Source organism: Nipponia nippon, unplaced genomic scaffold (assembly GCF_047370975.1).
Source record: "Nipponia nippon isolate SJK-2023a ecotype South Korea unplaced genomic scaffold, ASM4737097v1 scaffold_3, whole genome shotgun sequence".
Classification (NCBI taxonomy): Eukaryota; Metazoa; Chordata; class Aves; order Pelecaniformes; family Threskiornithidae; genus Nipponia; species Nipponia nippon.
This window is the reverse complement of record NW_028262347.1, coordinates 94,488,192-94,513,725: the sequence shown is the minus strand read 5'-3', so window position 1 is coordinate 94,513,725 and position 25,534 is coordinate 94,488,192. Positions and strand designations below refer to the sequence as shown.

The 25,534-nt window shown below is 39.7% G+C and overlaps 1 long non-coding RNA gene across 1 annotated transcript in view; it reads right to left on the bottom strand.

The window, feature by feature from the left end:
• Positions 1-20,746, bottom strand: part of LOC148054774 (uncharacterized) — a 44,110-nt gene extending 23,364 nt beyond the window's left edge. The window contains exon 1 of the long non-coding RNA XR_015706811.1: positions 20,615-20,746. This is a non-coding gene — a long non-coding RNA (uncharacterized LOC148054774). The remainder of the gene's footprint in view (positions 1-20,614) is intronic.
• Between the last annotated feature and the right edge of the window lie 4,788 nt (positions 20,747-25,534).

Here is a 25,534-nt window from a genome sequence, read left to right as displayed (position 1 = left end):
CAGCAGTGGGGGCAGATGGAAGTCACAAGGTGTTTCAACTGGGTCCCCATGCTGCAACACCCACTGTCAAATCAATTAAATGCAACAAAATTAGATGACTCCTTATTCACCAGAAAAAGTAAGACTTCATAAATCTGTTCCACTGGTACTACTCAGAGAAGAAAAGTACCGGGGATTCAGGTTTTGTGGATTTTTTCTGGAGAGTGATTTCTGTAGGTGTTTTTTGTAAGCTGAGGTTTTGGTTTCTTTAAGCAATCCTTGCTTATATTTATAAAAAAGCTGGAGTGCATGCACTTCACTTCCCAGCCAAAAGGTGAGGGAGCGCAAACAGTAGATCAGGGTGCTTATGGTTCGGAGTCTCTCAGATGACATGTTCAATACACAAATCTATAATCAGTGAACTAGAACAGAGCACGGAGAAGAACAGCAAGCTGATTTTCTGTCCTAGAGCTTTGTTTGTTGTTATGGAAGACTGTCGATTTTTCGCTGGTTTGTTTTCAGGAATTTACTATTTATTAATTTTTTCAAAAGTTTATCTTCAAATACTTAAAACTGAAAAAAGATATCCTTTATTCATCATCCTTACTCTCAGCTGAAGGGCAAGGTTATTTAGAAAGACTGCTACTTACTGGTTTTGGGACAACTGATTAAAAAAAAAAAAAAGACCATTCATTATTCAAACCCACTTTTCAGATGGCAAGCCTTTCAATCCTTTCCACTGGTTTTGTACAGCCATTTATTCCTGTGCTGGAATATTTGCTGCAGAGAGTGCAGGACAAGGAAATATTAGACCTGGGCTATTTTGCTCTTGGAAAAGAGAACAGAATTAGATTGTGTTGAAGTAGAGATGCTTCTTACATACTTATCAGAATGTAATTCTGTGTTAAACAGGTCTTAACTAGCTAATTCCACTCAACTTCAGTAAAATGAAAATGGGAAGAAGGGTGGCAATTTTGGAAGTGCAGTTTTGTTTGTTCTGTTGTAAGATGACACAGAGCTGTCCCAACCTGCTGAGCAGTTTCTCTGAACTTTGCTCTTTGGGCAGCAGGTTTGGGTTTTGGGTTTTTTTTGGTTTTTTTTTTTTTTTTTTTTTTTTGGGGGGGGGCAGCGGGGCAGAAATCCTGTTGTCAGGTAAAAGAATCCTGTCCAGCTCTTACCAAAGTGTTTTTATCTTCCCTTCTGGCAGATCTGCTTAATGTGTTTTACACTGTTACTCCATACCATTCAAACAAATCCCAGGAAGTAAATGGCAGTTTCATCTTTATTTTTACCACCCAAAGAAGATTAATGGGCCTAGCTGACTTCTTGTTCCCCCACTCTCTGCACTTCTCTCAGTTTAAGAAGCTTGTGTAAAAGGGAAGATTTTTCCTGGTAGGTAGATTTCAGCACCTCAACATGTGACATTTAATTTGAATTTTCTAACAAGCATTCTTTGTTACAACAGATCATTCAAATAAACAACCTGCCCTGACATAGCATCACATCTTCTATTACTTCTCCCCTCTATTACTGTTAAGATATTGCTGCTACCACCGAACTAAAAGAACATGAATACAGAGTTGCACCTGTGATCTAAGAGCCACAGAAATTAATAACAGAGCCTATAGTCCAACACACACTTCTAAAGCTTTGCTCTTCTCACTGTTCGCAGCTCTGTGTTTCCCCCTTGCAGTGCACCAGCAGCCTCCTTCCTGTGAGCTGGTCAGGGAAAGGGCACGACTGAAACCTCTGCCAGGAAGAAAGGGCACATGGGTTGTGAATAAGTCATCTGTAGTGGGAATAGGGTCAAGTCCACCGTACTGGGAGCAGGAACACAAGCTTAACATGTTCCTCAAAGTACAAACTGAGAAACTAAGGATTCTACATTAGTAAGTGGGAGGGACAATGGGGTTCTTTTAAAGCAGCGTGTCCTATGCAGCCAATTTACAGTACAGCTAGAGCAGAACATATATATCCAGATGATAACACTTCTGGCAGGATATGATCTCAAAAAGTGACTTCTCGTAAAGCAAAATGATCAGGAGTTGAGCTACTTAAGAAAAGACATATTGCTCTTTCCCCACTCCAAAAGAACTCGGTTTTACTGATTTTTGAGAACCACGTTGCTATTTCATTGGCATATATGATGTACGATAAGAGCTAACTGAAAACAAAAAAAAACTCACTGGCAAATTGCATTTCTGTACAATTTCCTATGGAAAGAGAGCATTGCAGAAAATAAATTGAAACAGCAGATAAGCCAAGATCCCAACAGCATCTAGCTCCATTCATCTCTGTTAACATAATGGAAAAAGGGCTCCTTTCCTAAGGTGGATCAGGATATGACAGGTTAGGAAGAATGACAAAGTAGAAATCTCTTAAAATCCCTCTGTTCTCATCATCTTCATCCAAATCAGAAAGGAAAAGCATGTTAACAAAGTACCGCACTGTATGGCTGCCTCATCTTGTAGGCAGCAAGGCTATTTGAAACGGTACTTGCTTCTGTCACCTCACCTTCAGTTTCTGTAATGCTACAGTTGTGGCAGTTATAGACTTGCACGAAGCGCAATTCAAATGGGCCCAGAATTTCACCTATTCACACCATCTCTACTCTTCTCAGCCTTTTAATTACCTCCAGCAGCTCCCAATGGGACTTCTCCCCTCCCCAACAATTCCTACAGAGGCACAAGCAGAACTTAAGATTCTCCGATGAACACAGAAGTTACCTCAACAACGCACGCATGAGTGATTGCTCAAAACTACAGTAATATCAAGGAACATAACCTAATTCACTGAAGAAACAATGTGTTTGCTGCCAGCAGAAGTGCTTCTCCAAAGTTTTCCAAGGGGAAGATTTTTCCCTAGGATAGTGAAGAGTCAGTGAGAGGCTGTGACATCTTTACTCCATTTTGGACGATTCCTTGCTCAAAAGAACTCAGAGTTAACATCTTTCAAGTACTCAGGAAACTCACCATGAGAGACAGCGGTGTGAAAATCTGGTCTGCAAGAGGTCTGGGAGGAGAAACGAAGGACTACACAACTTCTTACCCACTGCAATGAAGTAAGCTGACAGAAGCAACACACTTCTGTGACTCTGACAGTATACGCTGTATTTAGTTGTAAGATTAACAGCAATTATGTATTTATTTTAAATATGTTTGTGTAACACAAAGTACTCAATGCAAAAAGGCACACGTCAGAAGAGCACTGCAGAAGCAATGCAGAAAGCAGCAGTTACACAACAGAAGTTTTCTCTATCTTAAATCTCTTGCTTCATGTCATATAGGAAAAAAAAGCTTAAACATTTTGAAGACAAATTGCAGGAGGGAAGGCAAGGAAGGATTATTTTTATTCATGTTTGACTAATCAAAACATTTTTGCAGGAGAACTGGAAAGACTTATTTTGATTTTTACTTCTCCAGTCTGTATCAATATATCTAAAGACAAAACATTCAAATCATAGCCAAAAGAAAATAAAACGCCATTTGGGAAACATTGACATAGAATGTTGCAACATCAGATTGTTTTTATTTCTTCTCTTCTAAAGTGATATGCCGGTGAATCAACACGATTTCACAGAGCATTTCACTGTAGACAGAGCTGCACAGGCTGAGCCTGGACTCCATGCAAGTTTCTCTGATGAAAAAGCAAGTCAAAGGATTCCTGCCTGCCTGGACTTTTTTTTTTTTTAAAAAAAAAAAGCAACAAAAACAAACAAAAAAAAACCCACAACCAAACAACTTCTTTTTGAAGTTCCATCTGGCAAATTTCTCTCACCAGGAAGCAACATTCTGCACAGAAGAGCTGGAAGATTACATATTTAGCATCTGAAACATATTAAAAGAACAACCTTTCTGTTCAATATTATAACTAAGAGCCAGATTGCTATTGCCTTCAGTAGAGCTTGGAATAGTTTATACAAAGCAATCAGCAACTCTTAGTGACAACTTTTTTTAAGAAACTCTAAACTTACTCAAAGCTACAGTTCTAACTATCATCCCGGCCACAGGACTACTCCTCTAACAAGATTGTTTTAAACAAATGGCAATAACCCAGCTATACAAACAATAGCTGAGAACTACCTGCTATGTTGTACAGGTTGCAGCACATAATCATCTATCTTCTCTCTGCTGAAAACACAGCAATGATTACATAGCACTCATTTAAGGTATTTCAATTAGAGAGAAGTTACACATCAAAGTAATCAAAGCCAGTTTAGGTAATGAAGTTGACACAGAATGGAACATTTCCCAAAGAAACATTTCATTTGCATGTAATAGAGCTATTTTAAATTAATTTTGACATTACATCATGATAACAACACTTGTTGACATTTACAGCATTTCAGTGACAAGCCTTCTTGCATTGTGATGAATTTATTTTTTTCTATAAGAAATATAATTTCATTTCATAAAGGAAAAAAAACCAAAAATGCTAAACACAGCTATTCTCACTACTATATGCAAGATGAATTGGCTGTCTGAGCACATATGCCATAGGACACAACCTTCAGGAGCTTGAGAAGTTAATAAGAGGAGGCATTTGAAAGATAGCTCTGCATAGCTGCACATACAGGGAAACTGTAAATTCAGACAAATACCACCGTCATCTGTCATTTGACAGAAACACTTCCTTTGTTCCTTGTGAGTTATCTCAGAAATATTATCATAAGCCATGTATATTCTTTACTGCAGATGCACAAGCCAAAAAGCCAGAGCCATTGCAGGCTAGCAAACACAGGAAGGGGGAAAGGTGCCCCAAATCAGCAATCAGCTCTCTTAAGAAACTCAAGGCAGTAAGACTGAGCTCTGGACAGAGAAGGGGAAAGAGGAAACCGGTCCCTGTGGAACACTGGCACTTCCTCTTGTCCCGGCCCCTGTCTCCTTGCTCAACACAGAGGAAAAGCTGCCAAGTGTCAGTCACAGAACTGAGAGCTTCTTCCTTTGTATTCAGGGAGCATAACCATATAGAGGAGCCAAGAGAAATCTATACTGGAACTTGGGCAGAAAAGGAGTATTCCCAGTCTTTTCCCTTTGGAGTTTCATTCAAAATGGGAAAAGTCTAATGTATGCATATGTAAACATAACTGCAGAAATATACAGAGACAGCAAGACATTGTCTCTTCTGTTAAGTTTTCCAGGAACACACATCCCTTACCTTTCTGTGCTACAGCCTGAAAGAGTAACTGGTCCAATTAAGCCTTGGGCTGAAACATAACTCCTGAAACATTTTCATTTATACCAGCTGATGAGAAGCCTTATCAAGGTACACACATATAGATCTCTCTCCTTCCCTCAGAAGTTCCCTTTCCTAATGCTCATTAATTTACTTTTTATATTAAACTCTCATCACAGTTACAACATCCACTGAGCAGTTTCACAGTTGAAACAAAATCCTTGTTCTACAGAGCATGTGGGAAATAACATACTGCCTGCACTGCAAAAGAAAACGACGTACTTGCTCTCATCTGAGTCTTTCAGTTGTACTCTGTCTTAAGGCACCACTCAATTTAACAAAGGTAGAAATCTTAATTTACATGGAGAAATGTAAATCAATGTGTTGGCAGATATGTACATGGATGTACATAGACTAAACCATGACCAGGAACAGCTCTCAGATAAGGTGTCTGCTGGCAAAATTGGGTAAGATGATCTTGTGAATTATCTGGCTTTACTGTGTTTAACTCAAATCAGTAAATATTTATACCTCCATTTCATCAAATTAATTTGCTAGTGAGGAAAAGCATAACTCTCATGAAGTTGAGTACTTGGTTATCCAAAGTTTCTATGCTGAAAACCAACCCAATTTGTGAGAAAATGCTCGAGTTACCCAAACACAGCCAGAAGCCCCTGTGTTTACAGATCATTTGACAAGCTGCCAAACATGTTAGTGATTTTCTAATGATTTATAATTCCTTGCAGGAGATATTTACCCATTTAATTGGCAGAACAAAAGCAAGCTATCAGTTATCGTGCTTATCAAATGTCAGTTCATACTTTGTTGTAATAGATATCTAATCAACACACAATCACATATTTTTTGATACCAATTAAATGTCTAAACAGTTCTTTCAACATTATTACCCTAATAAGATGGTAATTGTGTGCTCAACATTTCAGTAATATATGACATAACACCCTGCAGACCATATCTAGCTCCTTTATACTTGCGGAAGCTCAGTATGCTGTTAAGACATCAATATTTAATTATTAATAACTGCCTTAATATATCTAAGCAAACCACTTATGAAATGGTTGTTATAAACAACAAACAAGATGAGTTTGTTTTAAAAGCTTGTAATTTACACTTAAGAAAAGGGACTTGCATGAAATATACACAATGATTGGCTTTGACAATTTCCTTCCCAAATAAGAGAAGGGTCAGTAGGTCATATGCCTGGAAGTAGTTGCAAAAAAGCTGTTGTATATAAGAAAACACAGAAGTTGGGCAAGTCTGCAGCAACAGCATTCAGTGTAAAAAACGAAGAAACAAAAGGAAGAAATTTTGTCAAGAAGGGAGGAAAAAAGGTAAGATACATGGAGGAAAAAAGGAAAGGTACCTTGCAAGTCCCAGCAGTCCTGGTTCTGAACAATATCATTGTATCAAGAAGGAACAATCTGTACAAGCCCTGTAAGGGAGTGCTGTCTCTCCCCTACCCTGAACAAAATACCTTACCTATAGAGCTATTTACTATTCTTTCAAAATATCTCCCTCCTCCTCCCTCATTTTTCAGTGTGTAACATTTTGCATCTCCCTCAAAATGAAATGAAAATGAAATGAAAATGAAGCTACTGAATGTGATTTTTTTTTTTTAAACAAACCCCAATAATTCCTTCCCCACCACACAGCTCTCCAATCTTGAATATGAGATATGAAAAGTCATAAGAACTTGGGATGAAATCTTCAGGCCCAAATTGCTCCCAGACTACTCAGCTCCCTGCTTTATCTGTTACCTGGCTGGTATTCAGCAGTGATTAGTATTAGAATAGCAGCAAGGCTAATTATGATTCACAAAAAAGATCTTTTCAGCAGAGTGTGATAGTACATCAGGAAAGAAGCCAAGTATTGATCTAATTTAATGGCAAGTCCAATCACACGGTGTAAGAACAGGTCTGTGAATATCTGCATTGAAAACGCCTTAGGTGCAATTGTTGATCCTTGCCCTATATTTAAGTCTAAAACGTGGCCTTTCTGTAGGCTCCTCTCCTCCAGACAGGAAAGCCTGCTTTGTAGTACATGCCACATCTTTCGAAAGGGCCTGTTCAGATGAACAGAAGTTTTCTAGAAGGGGAAAGGTTTAGCAACTTTCAGCTTTAAAGGAGGCTTCCTACAGCTTTGAGACGTACTGTCCAAACAGCAATCTAGAGTAACCTCTCTTGCTTCACAACTGAAATGGTTTGAAAAATATACAATCAAAAAAGCCCTTAGACTGAAAGGGAAAAGGGAGAAAAATCAGAACAGCTTTGGATTAAAAACTCACCATTTTGCCTAGGAAAAAAAGTAGAATAGATGCATGTTTACAGAATGCATTTTTACACCTTCTTGCAGGGCTGAGTAATCCCATATCAGAGCTTTGCTATGAAGAAGAAAATTGATTAAGGCAAAACTGCTTTCTAAATAATGCAATCCCTCTCTGCTTTGTTAAAAAAAAAATCTATTTGTTCGTATCCTTTCCCATTTTGGTCATTAATAGCACCTGAGTAGCTGCAGGATGAATTGCCATTTTAGTAGAGTGCTACAGTTCAGATCTTTAACTTAGTCCAACAAGACTATTAGCAGGTGATCAATAGACCCTTTACTTGGAAGGCAGGAGGACAAACAGTTGATTTATCCTCTTCCCAACTGGCCACCAATTTCCTCAAGCAATCATGAAATTACTATAGCCGTGAAGTCAGTAGCTACTGTTTATTCTCCAGGCTGGAGTTTTGAGAAGGGAATTCTCAGAGTCTTTGGGAGACTTGGAAGGAAAGCAGTGAGCACCACAGGGCTCAGCCACCTTGATAAATGACTCCATGAGTGACCTGAAACTGTTGAGCAGTGAGCAGTTCCCTCACCAATCACAACTGACTTGAAGGCATCTAAAGCCCTAAATGGTGTTTTCAGGAATGACAAAGAAGAGAGTCTCCAGTAAAGCCAGACCCCTGGAATGGGACAAAATTTCAGTAACACCCTCCCCAGCGCCAAAACATCCTACTTATTAGTGGTAGGTTCTTATTTCCCAGCGAGTTTGTGCAAGCTCATCTCTCTATGTTGGACCACAGAACCATGTGTTGAGGCACCCAGTTCTACCTATGCCCTGTTCCGAGAGCCACAGATAGCACAGCAAGTGACCTCTCCTTTGAAGGCCAACTGCTTGAAGTCTAGACCTGCAAGTCACTAGTTTCTAAACACCTCAGTCGTTTGCTGGCTCTAGTCCTGAAAACAATATTTCACATCACTGAGCATACATTAGAAAACATGACCTTCACTTACTACTGACCTGAATCATATTGACCTGAACCAGTGACTTAAGGTGAAAGGCTCATGCATTTACTGTCTATGAGTCATCCAGACCCTAAGGCAAAACATTTCTCAAACAAAAAGACTGAAAGATTTTGCTGGAGGCCAAAACCTAAGTACTTTAAAACTGTCTATGCATGTTTCCCTGTTAATCAAGTTAATTAATTTCTGACTCTACTACTTAAACCTGCTGTGTGATTTGTCCAAAACAATAAAACCAATTCAAATTTCATTTTTCACATGCTAGATTGAAATAAAATATAAGTATTTTATAATAAGTATTTTTTGCTTCAGCAAGCTTTGCAGGGTTAATAGGAAATATCTAGGCTATGAAAACAGCTTTGTTTTTAAAAGCAAGTAGTCATCATAGATTCAAGACTTACTATCTACTGCGTCTATAATCAGGATACTGAGCTCCTATCATTCCCTTTGTTTACTAAATGTACTGGTCATGTCTTTCATGTGGCCCTGGGGGTGGCTTAAACATGGCTATGAAATGCATGGATTTAGCATTAGACGTTTCATAAACACAAAACATCCTTACCCTACTATTAAAAATATATAGGGCTTGTTTTCTTCCCTTTTTTCGAAGCTGTACTGACAACTGTTGAGCCCCATCAGACGGCAGGAACAACCTCAACACCAAGTTGGGCATTGAGTACATCACTTCTTATCCAGTTCCTCAGTCCATCAAAACACTTCAGCATATCTTTAACCAGCAAAAAAATCCCAAGAGAGAATTAACATTAAGCAAATATTTGTTTACCAAATTGGGACCTAGGTCTCAAGTTGTACTGCTATCTCAAATATCCCGTGGCTTTGTAAAGACTTCACCTTTCAGCCCCTCATCCTTCCTTGGCATATACATGTTTTTCATTTACATACTTTGAAGGTGCTTGTGTAAATTAAATTTTCCCCTCATCACACTCATTCACAACAGAAAGTCACCATCTGGTGACATAAAACAGACAATCCCATGAGGTACAGCACACACAAATGCCAGGATTCTCCGCCGTTCTCTGCGCTCTTCAGAATCAGGACTGGACAAACTGCTGTGGCTCAACAGAAGTCTGCAATGCAAAAGCAGGTTTGTGTCCGCATTCAGCTGAGTAGCGTGCATGGATTTTGTCCAGCTCATAAATTTCATTCAATGTGTCTACTCACTTCTCACAACACTATGTGTTGTGTGGAACTGCCAGAACAAAACGGTCCTGGAAATAGCTGAAGATTATGCGTTTGTTCTTGGGTTTTGTTTTTTGGGGGGGTTAGTGTATGTACCTTTGTTTTTAGGAAAAAAAAAAAACCAACACAACTTTTTCTTTCTCCCCACCCCCCCATGACATGTCAGCAGCAGCCATCTTTGTAGGACAGATTACATGCACCCCACCATAAGAGAACCAGGTTGCGCTTTGAAAGAACTTGGCTGCTTTTGCAATCCAGTTTCCACTTTTATGGAAGGAGAAGCAGGTCACAGACTGGAACGGCCTTTCCAGACAGGAACAGACACAATGCAGCTGGCTGCTCTGTCCTTGTCACTGCAGCACTCCAGCCAACACTTCATTATGCTTAAGTATGACAAGTGACATTGTACAGCTGCCATTCCCTGGGATCTTCACAAAACCAGAAATTATCTCAACAAGTTCTTCCAGCAGACGAAATTTGAAATTGTCAAATTGCACCAGAATGATATATCTTGCAGAGATTTTGTTGGGAACAATAACTTACATCCTATTATGCATTCCCCTCCACATGCAGGATTTGGTAGAGGTCATGAGTACTGATAATTCTGGTTACAATGGAGTCTTATTTTTGGCACCCTAAGTCACCTGCTGCAGGATATTGCTATGAATATTATAGCTATTTGCCTAGTCATTAAAAAAAAAAAGAGAAAGAAGAGAAATTAAGTGCTTTCAGCCACTCCAGAGCAAGACCAAGGGGCAGGATGCTGCCCTGAGACAGCAGGCAGCACCCTGCTCGTGCCAGGATGCAATGCACAGGGGAAGCCTTGCCCCTACGCACAGCCAGGAAGCACACAGGGCCCTGCCAGCCTGTGTGGCCTCTCCTCGAGGCAGCTCTGATGCTCTGCAGTTTGGGAATGGTTTGGAGCCTGGTTTCCTATGGGAACAAGGCAAACGAACTCACACTGTGCATGAGAGTACACCTGTCAGTCAGTGCTTTTTAGTAATTTTGAATCCAATGGCCAATTTCAGTTAAATCTGACAACATGGGAGAATTCACAAAGGTTAAATACTTGTACATTTCATGGAACTATGGCCAATAAAGGAGGTAAATCCTACCAATTACCTCTTAAAAGTCTGTAATAGGAGCCCAGTTCATGATAGGCAGATCCTGGAGTCCATGCAAAATAGAGCCATTACTGATACTCCAAACAAAAGCTTTAGTTGTTACTTGAAAATTCTAACCACAATACATACTCCATATGAAAATTTGACTTCAAGTAGCTTTACAATCAGCAGAACTAATTATCAGCTGTGTCTGCAGCACACTGATTAACCCTTTCATATTTATCTCCTATATTTCATGTACCAGTCCAGATAAAAATACTTCCTTGAAATTCAATCTTTTTCTGTATTTTTTTTTTCTGCTTCCTGCTTCAACAAAAGTGTCATGTTGGCAAGGTGAAATTTCCAGTTTTAACAGGGCTTGGTTTGTAGTCAGCCTTTACTTTTGTGTGGTCATTAACAGTTGTGGGATCAAATAGGGAACAGAAGGAAGCCCCCTGTTCACGTTTAGTGGACCAGACAAGCCTGTAGCTGTACTGTTGGGTAAAAAACTTCTGATTTTTATCAGTCTTGAGGGAGTCTGGCCATAGCAGATTCAACTTTTTCTGTGGTTGACTGGAAAGCTTGCTGAATGGTGGCATAAAGAGTTCATAGCCCCTGTCAGCCACGAGAGTAAGCATCTGAATCAGACTGGGCTTAGTTTTGTTTGGCTTTTTTTTTTAGCAACAGCTAGCAAAAGCTGCGTCCAAACCATCAGTCATCTGCATTATTGTATTGTGCTTGTAAACATGCGATTTACAGCAGGGAAAATAGCTTCCTTTATTGCTACGTACATGAGTAATATAACAGTTATAAAGTGAGTCTACATACTATGTCAGCATACTGGCATATAATGGCATTTCCAGGTTTCCAACAGAAACCATTATTAGTTATTTCCTTCTCAGAAATCCATCATGATACACTGACTCTTCTTTTTATTATTAAATCTATTTTTAAAATATTACAGCTACTACAACCTTTTTAAGGCAAAAGATTAAAGACCAAAGTGAATTCCGTAGTTCCCTGACAAAGGTATTGTCCAGTCTTTGGACCACTGCTACTTCAAAAGGAAGACTTCCCCATTAAAAGGCAAATAAAAATAAAAGGGTAACAAGAAGGGAGGAAACACATCTACAGATATGAGAAATAACCTATCAAAACTAAATCAGGAAGCTTTATACCCAATGTTCAAAACCCAGTATTCCACCTGCAATGCATCCTCCTTTTCCTTCTCAGTGAACACCTCTGGCAGGCTGGCCACACAGCTTTTTCATATTTTTGATCTTTTACTTTTAGTTGAATAAACCAGTTGGCTCCATGTCTCAACAGTCTCCCAAAAAGTCATCCTCAGTGTTAAACTCTTTTAGCACCCAGTTCATTATTCTTTCTCTCATCACTACACAGTACTAAACCCAAGAGAACAAAAAGATCCAGATTAACACTTCCAGTTCCAGCTTGCTCACAAATAAAAGTAGTTTGCCAAACTTGCATCTTAAATGATCCATCACACTACAGTTTAAAAACACAACATTGCTAATGAAATTTTCTTGTGTTTGTAGAATTGTTAAGAATTAGTGGTTTCTCCAAATATCTGGTAATTTCACTTCTGAAGTCTCACTATTAAGGTCTCAGCCTTTTTTCATGCAACATTACTTCCTATGCATGAAATATTTCTTAACACAAATGTATGTTTTCTTGCATTGATCTTTCCACACTGAGCTTTCACTTTTGCAATCCGTTTTTCCATTTTGCATATTAATCAGACTTAAGTACTCACTCTGTAAGTGCTTATACATGTGCTGGACTACACTTGCCAAGCTATTCTGTTGTCTCTGAAGGGACTCTTGTGTACAAGAATAAGGAGCTGAAAACATTTGCAAGACAGTGGCCTTATTTTACACACTGATGAAACATCATCTCACAGAATAACACAGCATCAATAATAGCAACACTACTATATCCCTGATGATCTTAATGCTAAGATGTAGGGCTTTATTTTGAAGGGGGTAGAGAAGAGAGGCAGGGGGAAAATCTCTAAAAGACTGCTGTAGACTTTTGTATGATTTTCTACACATTCAGGTTCTCAAAGGCTTGTGCCCCTTTGAAACAACTGTGGCTTGATAATCATCCAGCAAAACAGACTTACCGCTGTCCTTGCTTCTCTTGCCCCCAATGAATCTGAAAACATTAGACTGAGCACAACATGGTGTACCTGTTGTACACATGCTCTTACTGTTCAAGCTGAACAAATGAAGATGAAAGGGCAGTTTTGGTCCAACCTTATACCAGCACATATAGGTTACCTTGTATGGAAGAAGTTTCAACACTGTAGGAGCCATTTTCCTTTGAGCCACAAAACAAAATTACTGAAGAGAAGCAGCATCTCTTGCAATAGGCTGTATCACTGGGACAAAATCGAGACCAGTGTGTTTTGACGAATGGTAACAGAGACACATGACTTAAACAGCATAAGGCTCATTTAAAAACACCACTTTTTCCAAAATGAAATTTTACCTTTTCACCTTAGATTCCCAGAGCCCACAGTACTACTGATCATCTTCCCGCAGTCTGGCAAGAGGTCACTGACCGTGTCATTTGTTAGAGATGCGAGCTGAAGTGCCTGTCCTGTTTTTCCAACAACCATCTCTTAATCCTTAACTAGAACATCTTCCCTTAAACTTAACAGAAAACTCTACAGTCATAAGGGGGAAAGAGGAATGTCAAAAGCATCTGTGACTAACCTTGATTTCTTAAACAACTCCAAGGTGTTCTTGATATGCACATAATTGCGTTTGCCTTCTGATACATGACAGGCATCAAACATCAAAATCACGATACGAGTGTGACACTGGTCTCAGCAGTACTGAGAATAACTGTTTACGATCCTAAAGGGCCTGAATTACAGAAGAGGAGCCTCTGAATCTGTAAAGCTCAGAGGAGTATTAATGCTGACACTTGATGCGCCTTTAAGAATTCAGATGCCTTCTTTGCACCCAAACTGAAGCCACCCTTCACTTTCTTATATTCAACGCTTTATGTCCCTCTTCTGCCACAGAAACTAGTATTTCCTGATATTTAGCAGTGTTTCTATGTCTTGTAGCAGGTAATCATGACTGACTTCCTCAGCAGCATCTGAGGAAGCCTGTAAGTAAACGTTAAACTAAGGTAAACGATAAGCTCCTCCCCGAGCCCCACCGTGACAGCAGCTACGCCTGCCACAGCCGTGCCAGGCCCGGGCATCCCCTGCGCCTTCCACCCTTCACTACTGCAGGCAGAACCATCTCCACCAGGAGAACGTTTATTTTGTGTAATTTATTGCCAGCTAGCTCACGCCCCGATCACCCTGTCAGCTACTGACAGAAAACAAACACACCCTTGTACACGCCACTCCTCCCTCTTGCCCAGGCTCTGCTTGCCCGCAGGTCGCCCCCTGTCCCTCACAGCCCCCTCAGCGAGGCACCCAGCTGGAACGGGCGAGAACCGGCGGGGGCAGCTGCTGCCCGCCCGCAGCGGCACCGCCCGCGCCTGCTGAGGCGGGAAGCGGCGGCGCTGCCGCCCAGCGTGGCCGCAGGAGCCACTTCACGAGGAGCCCGTGACCACGCAGGGACGGACAGCGGTGAGGAGGCGGCCCTGGCCACGGGCATGAACTGTCCCAAGCGGCAGATTGGGCTCGCCTTACCCAAACAGGAGACTGTAATATGCGATGCAAAAAAAATTTGTTGTAGCCGTTTCTAGGCCCATAGGGTGCTGACCTCCCTGGGGGTATCTGCCTCTCCTTCTTTCCCCTGACAGGAAATCCAATTAGAAAGTTTGAAAAAAATTCCCCACAGTTCATTTTTATCAGAGTCCCAAAACCATAATGCTGTTTGGAGAGTCTACTGTCAGAAAGTATGTGCACTTTCATCCTAATTATACAAATCAAATATATACAGGCAGTGATAAAAAATATCTCCAAATGCCACATAATTCAGCTATGGAGTTATATATCTATGTGGTCTGATTAAAACAACCTTCAATCCCCTTTGCTTAGGAGCTTCTTGACTAAAAGAGGACTAGAGAGCTGTATTTGATTTAATTTCAGGGCTTCAGCACAGTCCAGCTTTCTTGGTCCTCTCACTCCCTTAGCAATGGAAATAGTCTGTACATAACCAAGTACATCATCCAAATCAGCATTCCTGCAGGTACCCACTAATACTCCATCACAAAACTGCACAATTTAAGCTATTATAAACCCAAACTAATATGAAACCTTCCACAGAGGAAAATGGATACAAGCTGCCACGCATCACGAGTCTATTTAAATGCAGATTTCAGGTATCTGCTATTCTTAAGTACCCTTATACTTTTAAAGTGGACTCTGAGAAGCAAGTGCTTTGTCTTGGCTGCACCCAATCTCATTTTTCATTCTTGTTAAGGAGAATCATGCTCTAAGCCTGAACTTAAATCACAAATTTTAATAGTTTTTTTTTTTTTTGAGAATAGTACAGGAAAAAAGTAAAATAAGTGCCTGCTGTCTAAATTCCACAGAAATTAGTGTGCACAAAACACTTGAGAAAAGGAAGCACAGAGAACAGGCAATAAATGCTAAGCATTGCTTTCTAAGAAAAAGGAGTGCTTGACTTCTTATTTTAAAAGAAGATCTTTATAAAACTGTACCCTGAGTACTACAACTAGGCTTCAACATCTTGGGCTTTTACCTAGAAATATTGTAGCTTAAGTGTCTAAGTTTGACTGAGTACGTTTCCCCTTCCACACACACAGAAGTCCAAGGTCACTGAAACTGGAAGCGCGCTCAGTTATGTGAGAGTCTGTCAAGATAGTAACACAGATCCTGACAGCAAGATGACCCAGGAGGCATCATAAGCCACTAGGAATCACTTTAGCCCAAATATCCTAACACCAAAGAACCGAAAACAGTCCTAAGACATTTGCATGATTTCCAGACCACTTTCTCTATACAAGAATTTCACACTTCACTGCAGTTCACTGCATTTTTCTTCTAAACATTTCCTAGCATTATTACTAACAAGACCACTTTAATAATGGCCACAAAGTGTTGGTTGCTGGGACATACTAAATCTCATCATCATTGTTCTTATTAGGGAATTTATTATCAGTGAAATATTATCAATGAGACACAAGAATTGAATGCTGTCAAAATGAACTTTTACTGCTAGTGTTCATCTCTGTTACTTGGACCACATCTTCTAGTATTAAGGCCACGTCCACTTACAGAAATATATGGGCACATAGCAACACAAGCTCTGAACAAGCCATCTTGAGCCCTTATAGCTGCTTCAGAAGCTCTGCATGGGCCAGATTAACCTACAAAGAACCACCTGACTTCCAGTTATCTCCATATATAATACAGGACCTGAAATAAAATTATTCTGGAAACTATTTTCCTGACTTTTGTCAAATGGATGCTTAACGTCATCTCTGCAGTAATACAGAGTTTGATTGAAAAGACTAGCTTGATCAACAAAGCGTTTGCATAGTTTTTTGGAGATGCTTTACAAAAGAGAAGAGTATAGGCTAGGACTGAAGCCATGTCCCATTTCACCATCACCTACCCTCTCTGCAGCACAGATTCTAGATGAAGTTCTTAAAGCCTCCTATTGTTCAGTTAATAGCCAGCTGCAAATAAATCGCCTCTAAACAAAAAGGCCAGACTACAGTTTTTACTATTAAAATATTTAATATTTAGAGGTAAGAGTTCCCATTTGAACCATAAACTAAAAAACATTGTTTTATAATTTTATAAACAAGCAATTATATTTCTTTTCCTGTTCCTGAACCGGTAGATTCCAGGGCCTTGAAAAATTATAGAAAAATCTTTTTCTAGCAAGGTCTTATTTGATGACTAGTACCCAACACATTTCTTTCACCACCAGAATGTACAACTACAAAATTGGTAACCAAGAAGCCATATTTAACCTTTCAGACAAGACAGACAGTTCTAGCTGTGTCATTCTATTTCAAATATCAAGGAGAAGGTAAAAAGTGAACCTTCAAATACAAATGAAATACTTTAGAATTGCTTTCATGTCATCTACAGTAAGAGAAATGTTGTAAAGAAAGAAAATGTTCTTCCTTAGGTTTTTATGAAGCATCAGCATCTTCCACTAATTACAGAGGAATTAAAAGGTATCACATAGCTTTAATAGGACAAGACACTTCTCAAAAAAAGAAGACAAAGCTTTATCACTTTACCACATGCTGAAGACTAAATCCTTTCTTGTAATGGTTATTAAAGAAGCCTTCTGAACATCCTTACAAAATGTCATTGGATCACAGCCAAAACACATTCAAGTCCCACTTCGATACTTCCTAATTCTTTCCTTACTGGTTGGTAACACCTCATCTTTGTCTTGAGAGATGCCACTTCCCATTACATGCTTTCAGGTAACTTATATCTGTGGGAAATTTAAAATCACAGGGCCTTGGTCACCTACATACACCTCTTGAGCTAGTTAAATGCCTTCACTAGCAGTAGCAGCAGACCCATTGACATTTTATGTGAACTAGGTACAGGAGGACAAAGGACTTGTTACTTGTAATGTAGGTTATATTTCTAAAGCCTTCCACACATATCAGGAACTGTGACACCAGAAAACACAGAAAGCTGCTAAAATTTAGCATTGGTAGGAATATTTGGTTTTACAGGCAAGCAAGATAGACAATTTGTAGCCTATTCGGGGTAGAAACATTAATTTCGGTAGCTGCAGAAACCAGTTTGCAGACAAAAGTGACAAGCCTGTGGTTTAAGCCCTGCCTCAGGCAGCCTTGAGTCTACCTCTAGTACTCCTTAGTGCTGCTGTTTGCACAAAACTGAGGAACCAGCGATGAAGAATATTTTCACTTTTCATTCCCTAAGATCTTTGCAGAAGCAAAACAAAAGGAAATTTTCATATGTATTAGTAGTTCTGTGCAGTAAGACCCCTTCACTGTCTGTGGAAGAGACATTGACTCGAGCATCTCGAATCTTTTGATGTATATATTACCAGTTTTGTTAGTAATTCCCTCTATTCATTTTAGCTACATAAAAGATGCCTTGACATTTCTAGTAAAAAATATAAGGAAGTATCTCTTGACTCTGCCATGGAATCATGACTAATATTGTATTGTTACCACTACTCACACAAAAGTCATTCACTTTACCATTATCCAACCTTAAAGTGATACCTTTGTGTGACAGTCGTCATTTTTACTTCTTTTAAACTTTGTAGTGATTTGTGCCATTGCTTAACTACCAGCATTTAAAATGTTGCCTTGTATTGCTTCAATTGCATTACCTAGCCTCATTCCAGAAAGGTAGAACTGACTTAAATTTCTGTTGGATTGGTAGCAACCTTAAAACACACGTATTGGAGAGTCGTAGGAAAGGAGGTGGCCTGGTTTTATAATGAAGAGAAAAACAGCAGTTAGAAAAAGTATTCCCACTGCCAAGAACACACACTGTGTCCTATGCTCTTTTTCAGAATGCTTTCACCTTCCCAAACGTTTGCCCCTAAGCATCTGTCCATAGGCTTTTGAAAGCTTAACTTAGTAGAAATAACACACATAATAACACAGATAATGTTCTCCCTGGAGACTCTGCTGTGGGATAAAAAGGTAACAGATTGCACCTGCTCTTTCAGTGACTCTTTCCTGTCCTCTTGCCTTCCTTAATTCACATCCACATCACCTAAAAGACACAGCTAAAACAGGACCAGGATGGTGCATCAACCTGATAATTCATCATCCCTTTTCTCTCAGCAAACCCACAATCGATGTTGATCTGGTAGTGATTCCCCTCAGTGTTCAAAGAGCAGGAAAGCAGCTGTGCCTCCCCCCATACCTCTGTCCTTGAAGGCCCCATGATCACCCACACAGCTCTGGGGGCCCTCAGGCTGCTGACACGGGCTCTCAGACCTTGAGACATGGATAGTCTGGTTCACAGGGCTCTGTCCTTAAACACAGTGCAGTCTCTTGTTTCAAACCAGGCACACCTCCAGATTTTCTCTGCAGCTCAGTTCTCATGACGGGAGAGTCACTGTGCAAATACCCTGCCTTCTGCATTAGGGACAGAGCACCTTCGCAGGGCTGAGCCAGAAGCTTGCTATGATGTTTCCATCCCTACCTTCAGGCTCCAAGTTTCCTAATCTAACACCATTAGATTCAGCTATTACCTGCCTGGGTTAGACTATTTCACATAGTAGTTGCCTAAGGGCTGTTAGGCACTACACCAGTATAAATATCACCACTCTATGACAGTCACAGAAAGGGTCCACATCCAAAACTCCATCTCCAATTGAGTTTCATGTTATTAGGTTCTTGTTTCTCCCTCTCCCACTACTAAAAGTCCCTGCTTCTGTTAAATTTTCATACACTGGAATACAAAAAGCCCCATGTTCTGAAGCTGTTCATTGTATTTTCTCCACCTGACCCCAGTACAAGATGACTGCTTCACTACCAGGAGAGCAACTAAAAAAAGAAAATCAAACTTCATGACACAAAAATAGTCCTACAAGTAGTGAGGTGATACAGTGACTTCAGAGACCTGATATTTCTTTCAATTTTTGCTACACTGCCTGCTCAAATGTTTCTATTCTGATGTGTATCAAGGGAACATTTAATAGACCCATGCCTGGACGGATGTAGGTTTTCATTTACCTTCAAGGTTATTTTCACAAAAGCATTAAATTTTTCCCTTTTATCACAAAGATGCCAGAATACTTCAACTACTTCATCTGCACATTATGAGTTACAATTCAATTGCCAATGTAGGAAACAATAGACCATCTTTAGTTAGGAACATCATCCTCCCCTCCCCTTCTTACACTAGGAAAATATAACAAATGAGTCATTAGAGAAAATGCTTAGCAAGCCAAGTACTTCACTATACACAATTTGGGAGCTTGTTTTCCTCTCCGAGGATAAAAAATTAGTGACAATCTGTAGTTCTCCAGTTTAATCTGAAGAATTGTAATTCTATTAGAGGAAATGCCAATTTCCTTGTATCTTGCTTCTTAACCTCTCCTATTATTTCCCACGATACACCTCCCAAATCTCCACATAGAAAAGCTACTCTAATATGATACAAGCAGTTAGTGTGCTAGCATCTAGGTCTACAGCTGTCCTCGCCTACATCAGAAGCAGGTATTAGGGGAGGCACTTGAGGAACACCAGTCCCAGTCTGCACAAGGCAGCTACGATGTAGAGCTCAAAACAGGCTGTATTTTCCACCTGCTGAAGCAGCTCCTGCTCCCCACAGGAGTCTGCCCAAACATGTTTTCAAACACAAGCAAAAGTTTGAAGTGTTCTAAGAAACCAAAAGAAAAGATAGCTCACAGGACCACAACTACTGCCATCTCTATTTTACCTCATCCCAGTAGCCCTGGAAATAGCAGTGGTTTGTGGCCGAGAGGCCTGGCATAGTCTCTGTTTTGTAGTTGCACTGCTGTTAGGAACAACTCCAATGAGAAAAGAATAGCTACCATGTAAGAGGAGGGAGGGACCAAAACCTCTTAGCACAAAGCAGAAGCAACAGACAGAAATCTAATCTGCATCTTCACTGTAAGAAAGCAAAACAGAGGCTCCCAGACCTTCTTGAAAGCATATAGACTCCCTTCTTACAGGCTCTAGCAAGCAAACCCAGCAGCACTTCACAGTAGTATTTCACCCCTCTTATTGTTTAAGCAGACAGTGTTCTCTTCAGAGGAAAGAAAGATAGGCCCTAGACACTCAGCCCCCTCCTAATGATACTGTATACATGGTAAATATCCCTGGTCTTTCACTTAGACATTATTAAAAAAACAAAAAAACAAACACACACACTAAACCTCCAAAAAGCCTCCCAAAACAATACTCACCCCTTCATTGACACCTCCCAGCAGCAGTTCTCAGGGAAGAGCTCTACTGGCCTTCTATCTCCTCCCCTAATCACCACCTAATAATTACTTCACCTAAATAGCAGCTGTTTCCCTTCTACCCCCACATTTCACCTAGAAGAGCCAGACAAAATTGTATCAGCAGGTTCATAAACAACTTAAATAAAATGGGAGATTGATTGCACCTGTTGCATGAATGCTGCACTCTCCTCAATGCTACTTTAATATTTGTGCTTGTAGCCAATCATGCAGTGTGGCAGAAGACATCTTTCTTAAAAATACACTAATAAACCCAATATATTGCCCTAGGCCCTAATTGCAGATCTCCTCAGGAACAGAGTAAGAAAATCACTTGTGTAAACTCAGTCTTATTTGGAGCCAGCTGTAACAAATCTCCATTGATTAGGAAGAATCCTGAAGTGTAGCAAGTTTTTCCCCTCTCCGCTTTCTGTTTTACAGATCACTTCATCTGTTTACTCAGTCAGTCTGGGAAACAATGTGTTTATTGCCACTCTTAATCCTGTATTCCAATTAATTTATTAAAGCATTGCTAATTCAAGTTTCTTCCTTTATCTATATCTACTTTGTGGGCTGTTAAAGGCCCACAAAGTTAAAGGCCATTGCCCCAAATTTCTCTTTCCCCATATTTGACAGGTCCTGACTTTTAGGCCTCTTGAGAAATTGTTTTGGGGCACTTCTTTAGGCAATGCTTCTCTGGGTATGCTTGGTAGAAGGCAAAGCCTTTCTCAGAGCTCAGCAGTGAGAAGCTGGTAGATATCATGCTAACCTCAGGGCTTCACAGCACTCAAATGCAACCAGTTCTCAGTCCCAAGCATGAGCAGCTCCATCTAAGGACTTTTTCGGTGGATCTGGTTTTAAAGGGCAAGAATCAGCGTATGGTTGAGAACTGCATCTCTGGTTTCAATTGAGATTTTATTCTGTTCGGCACTGGGCTTGATCCAGCAGCCTGTGGTTTGTTGCATTCTTATTCTAAGCAATCTTTCTGCTAAACAGAAGGTGGATTCAAAAAACCCCTTCTCTCTTCAGCATTGCATTCAGCATTTTGCTGCCCTGTGTACCCACTGGGGTAAATAGTAATTACACTGTATTGTTTTGAATAGAACCTCACCAATCCAACAACATCCCAAATGACAATCATGATATAGCTCTTCTGGCAATTGGTAGCTCAGCTAAAAGTTACTGCTGTCACTCATGATAATTATCCATAAGAACTTGAAAAGGAAACAATTATTGCTGTACCAAACCACTCAGTGGCTCCCAGATTTTAAATTCCACTGCAGTTACATTATTTTCACAAATGTCAAGTGACACATCAGAACAAAAAAAGCACATTTAAAGCTGAAAAGTACCTTTTCATTCTTCCTACCTGATTTCTGTATCCCCGAAGAAAATTAAAGCTTTACGGTTGATCTCTATCTGTATATTTTAGCAGTTACACTAAAACAATCAGTGGAATCTAGTTTCTTTTTTCAGTTTCTCAACTGTAGCTACCCATAGCCTTGAGTCAGAAGATAAATTAGGTCAAAAGGACAAAACTATTCATTATAAGATATTATGCCACTAATCAGCATCTATAATATGATGCTTATTCTTGCAAAGATTTTTGCAAAGAAATTAGCAGACAAATAGATAACTTTAAATTAATATATGGGTGTATAATAAAGTGTCCAGTCAAAAAGTGGGAAGAAGGAATGGTAAATCAATGAATAATAGCTAGTATCTGCTTATTATAAGGCTTAGGTATGGTTGATTGTGGGTGATGTTTTGGGTTTTTTTTCCAAATTGCCTTCTGGAGTAGGACAGCATTATTATCTCACATTTTGCCTGCCTAAACTGGGTCCTAAAGAGATACCTGTGATTTATCCCTGTTCATACATCAGGCAGAGTTGAAAATATGTAGAAGTCTGCTTCTAGAGAAGAATCTCTTCACCACCGTGTGCAGTGTTGGAACAGCTGCTTTCATTTACAGCCAGCTAAACCTCAGGTTCAGTTGCATGGGCAAGCGTAATCCTGAATTTACTGTGGTTTGTCTGCTTCCTTCCATTGATGCATCCTTAATGTACCCATCTAACTGGGATAAATTAAAACTGAGGTCTTGACTATGACTGAAAATAACTGAATTGTAATGGCAAGCCCCCAGATTGCCTTCCAGAAGGACACCAATGTATATTACTCAGGGGAAAGGACTTTTTAACATTGTTTGCAGTCATTCACAAATCAAAATGTGTGAAGCAGATTTCAACATACCATATACTTAGGCCCACTGTAAAGGTGATATTTACCATCTACATTGTTTAGCAAACAAGTACCTAAGAAAAGGAATGGGTCTCAACAATAGTGAAAGGTAAACAACTGGAAAACTACTCAGACATTCAACATCATCTTGCTGGGAATAAGGTACCAAAGCTGATAAAAGTTTTCCCCACACCAATGAAAATCAGTAACTAGGTAAACAATACATATAAATCAAGTACATGCCCAAATGACTCCAAAGAAATAAAAGTACATTTACTGGTTTCTGTGCAAATAAATTCCTTTAATGGTACATTAACCACTCTGAATCCTAGAAATTATTTAGAATGAAAAGATACAAGTAGGCAATTTTCAAGGAAAAGTCACTAAAATAGCACAAAACATTACAGCTTCTCTCCAGTACATAAGGAATTTATCCTAACAGCATTTCTGTATAATTTTTCAAACCCTTCCAAAATAGGCTTATACATATCTTATGTTTTGATTTGCTTAGAATTAAAAACAACTGTTTCTTTGTAAGAAGCCTGTATCTGTTCTGCCTGGAGTAAAACACAAAGAAGAGGAAGGGTAATCCTTTAGGACTGAGATTAAGGAATTTAGGTCCCTGTAGCCAACTAAAATTCAATAAGAATTAGATGCATAAGTCTCCTTTCAAAAATCTCAGCCTGGTTTTTGAGGCTTTGTAGTACCACCTAATATCAGTGTCGACTTCACACAGTTAAGGAAAATGCACAAAACTTGACTGACAACATTATCTGTATATTAACATACAAAGGCTCAGCACAGTCTGTTAAAGCTAAACATGCCACAGACAATGCTCATGTTCTGCTCTATTGGATTACTTGACAGTTATGTATGGTTCTTTTACTTGCATCAAGGCAGTCATTTGAGGGTGAATGCACCAGAGGAAACTATGAGCGTGCATAGGGGATTCAGACAGGGAAGCCAAATCCAGAATGAACTCGGGCACAGCATACAGATCTGAACGATTTCTTTAGGAACGTCTGGAATTTCTCTGCTTTCCCCTGCTCATCAGGGATCTCTCTGGTGCCTGATGAAATGTTGAAAGTAGCAACGTCAACGAGATGAAAAGAGAGAAGCCACCACAACTGTTCTGTTGGACTCTGGAATCCCACTGCGTCCTGCAGGCACCTGGGGGACAGGAGTGTGGAATCAGCTGGGAGTTGATTGCAAGCTGTTTCATCGCAGCCACATGAATATCCCCTTAGCAGAATAAAACTGTTGTGTATGTGGCCAACCTGCATACCCATATACCCCCCTTCACACTGCTCATGCAGTTACTAACAGCCAAAAAATTCAGCATCATATTCAGATGTTGACAAAAAAACTGATCATAAGAACACCAGATCCACTGACCTTAGCTGAACCTAGTGCAAGGTGTTTGCTAAGCAACCTCTTGATTTTCATCTCAGCAGTTTCAGTTGTGGAAAGTCAGCCTAAAATGAAGCACACAAAACACAGGTGGAAATAGCCAAGAAAAAGACTGTAAGGGAAAGGTATGTTTTAATCTCTTTTTTTTTTTTTTTTTTCCTTTTTAACTTCAAAGGGTTTTCTGGATCTACACATAATCAATGAATTCCTGGCTCTCTTGAGATATTCGCTACTCACTCAATCAACAAACACATATCTGGAGCTTCATTTTGAAATTCATAAATTTTCCTTGTGCTGAGATCCTCTGTGGTTTTTCTCTCATTTCTCTTTTGTATCAGTCTTTCTGTTTACTTTTTCTTAGTACCTGCAGAAACCAGAAAAACAGAAACCAAATGTATTGATTTTCACCTGGAAGAAGGTGGGCTATTAAAGCCTCCGGCACTCTGAAGGAGAGAGTATTTGCGTGAAAACTCTGTCCCCCAGAATGCTGCCTCTATAAAGGTGTCAACAAGTAATCAAATTCTGACAACTCTTGAAACTTACTTACTCTTCTTTGACTTTCAGTCTGAATAATTTATTTTCTGTTTGAGCTTCTGCCTGGAATGAAGCATTCATAACACTGATGGGGCTAGGATGTTACAGTGAACACATGGAAGCTAGGGTTTGATGATTCAGTCTTCAAAATATTAAATCTCAGGATAAATTTTCCCTTGCAAGACATACTTATACTTACAGAACAGCAAGGTAACCCCATGGAGATAAGATCCAGATAAATAGCATGTCAGCACAGAGTAAACCTGAGTCACACAGGAAAGAAAAAAAGTTGCTTGAATGAAGAAATTGAAGGGAGGGAATTTACTTTTTTCTGATTAAAAAGTCCTTGGATAATTCTTTACCTATCTTGTAAGCTCCACACTTTGAGGGGGATTTATGTAATTGACCCATCTCTGCTGTTGCTTAAAATGGAGACAGAGAGATAAATATTGTGTCTTTTAAGATTCTCTTCAAATGAAAAAAAGAACAAGCAAACAAACAAAAAAGAACTCTTTCAAAGCCTGGAGTAGTAGGACCTGCCCAACAGTTCTGGGGGATGATTGCTGATCTCTGACTGCAGCAGAAAGGACTGTGCTCTCAGATGTCCCTGCTTGCCTTGTACACCACTAAGGTTCCCAGTCCTTCACTCGAGACATTTTCCGTACCTGGAGAGAATGGTAAACACAGGGTGACACACAGCAG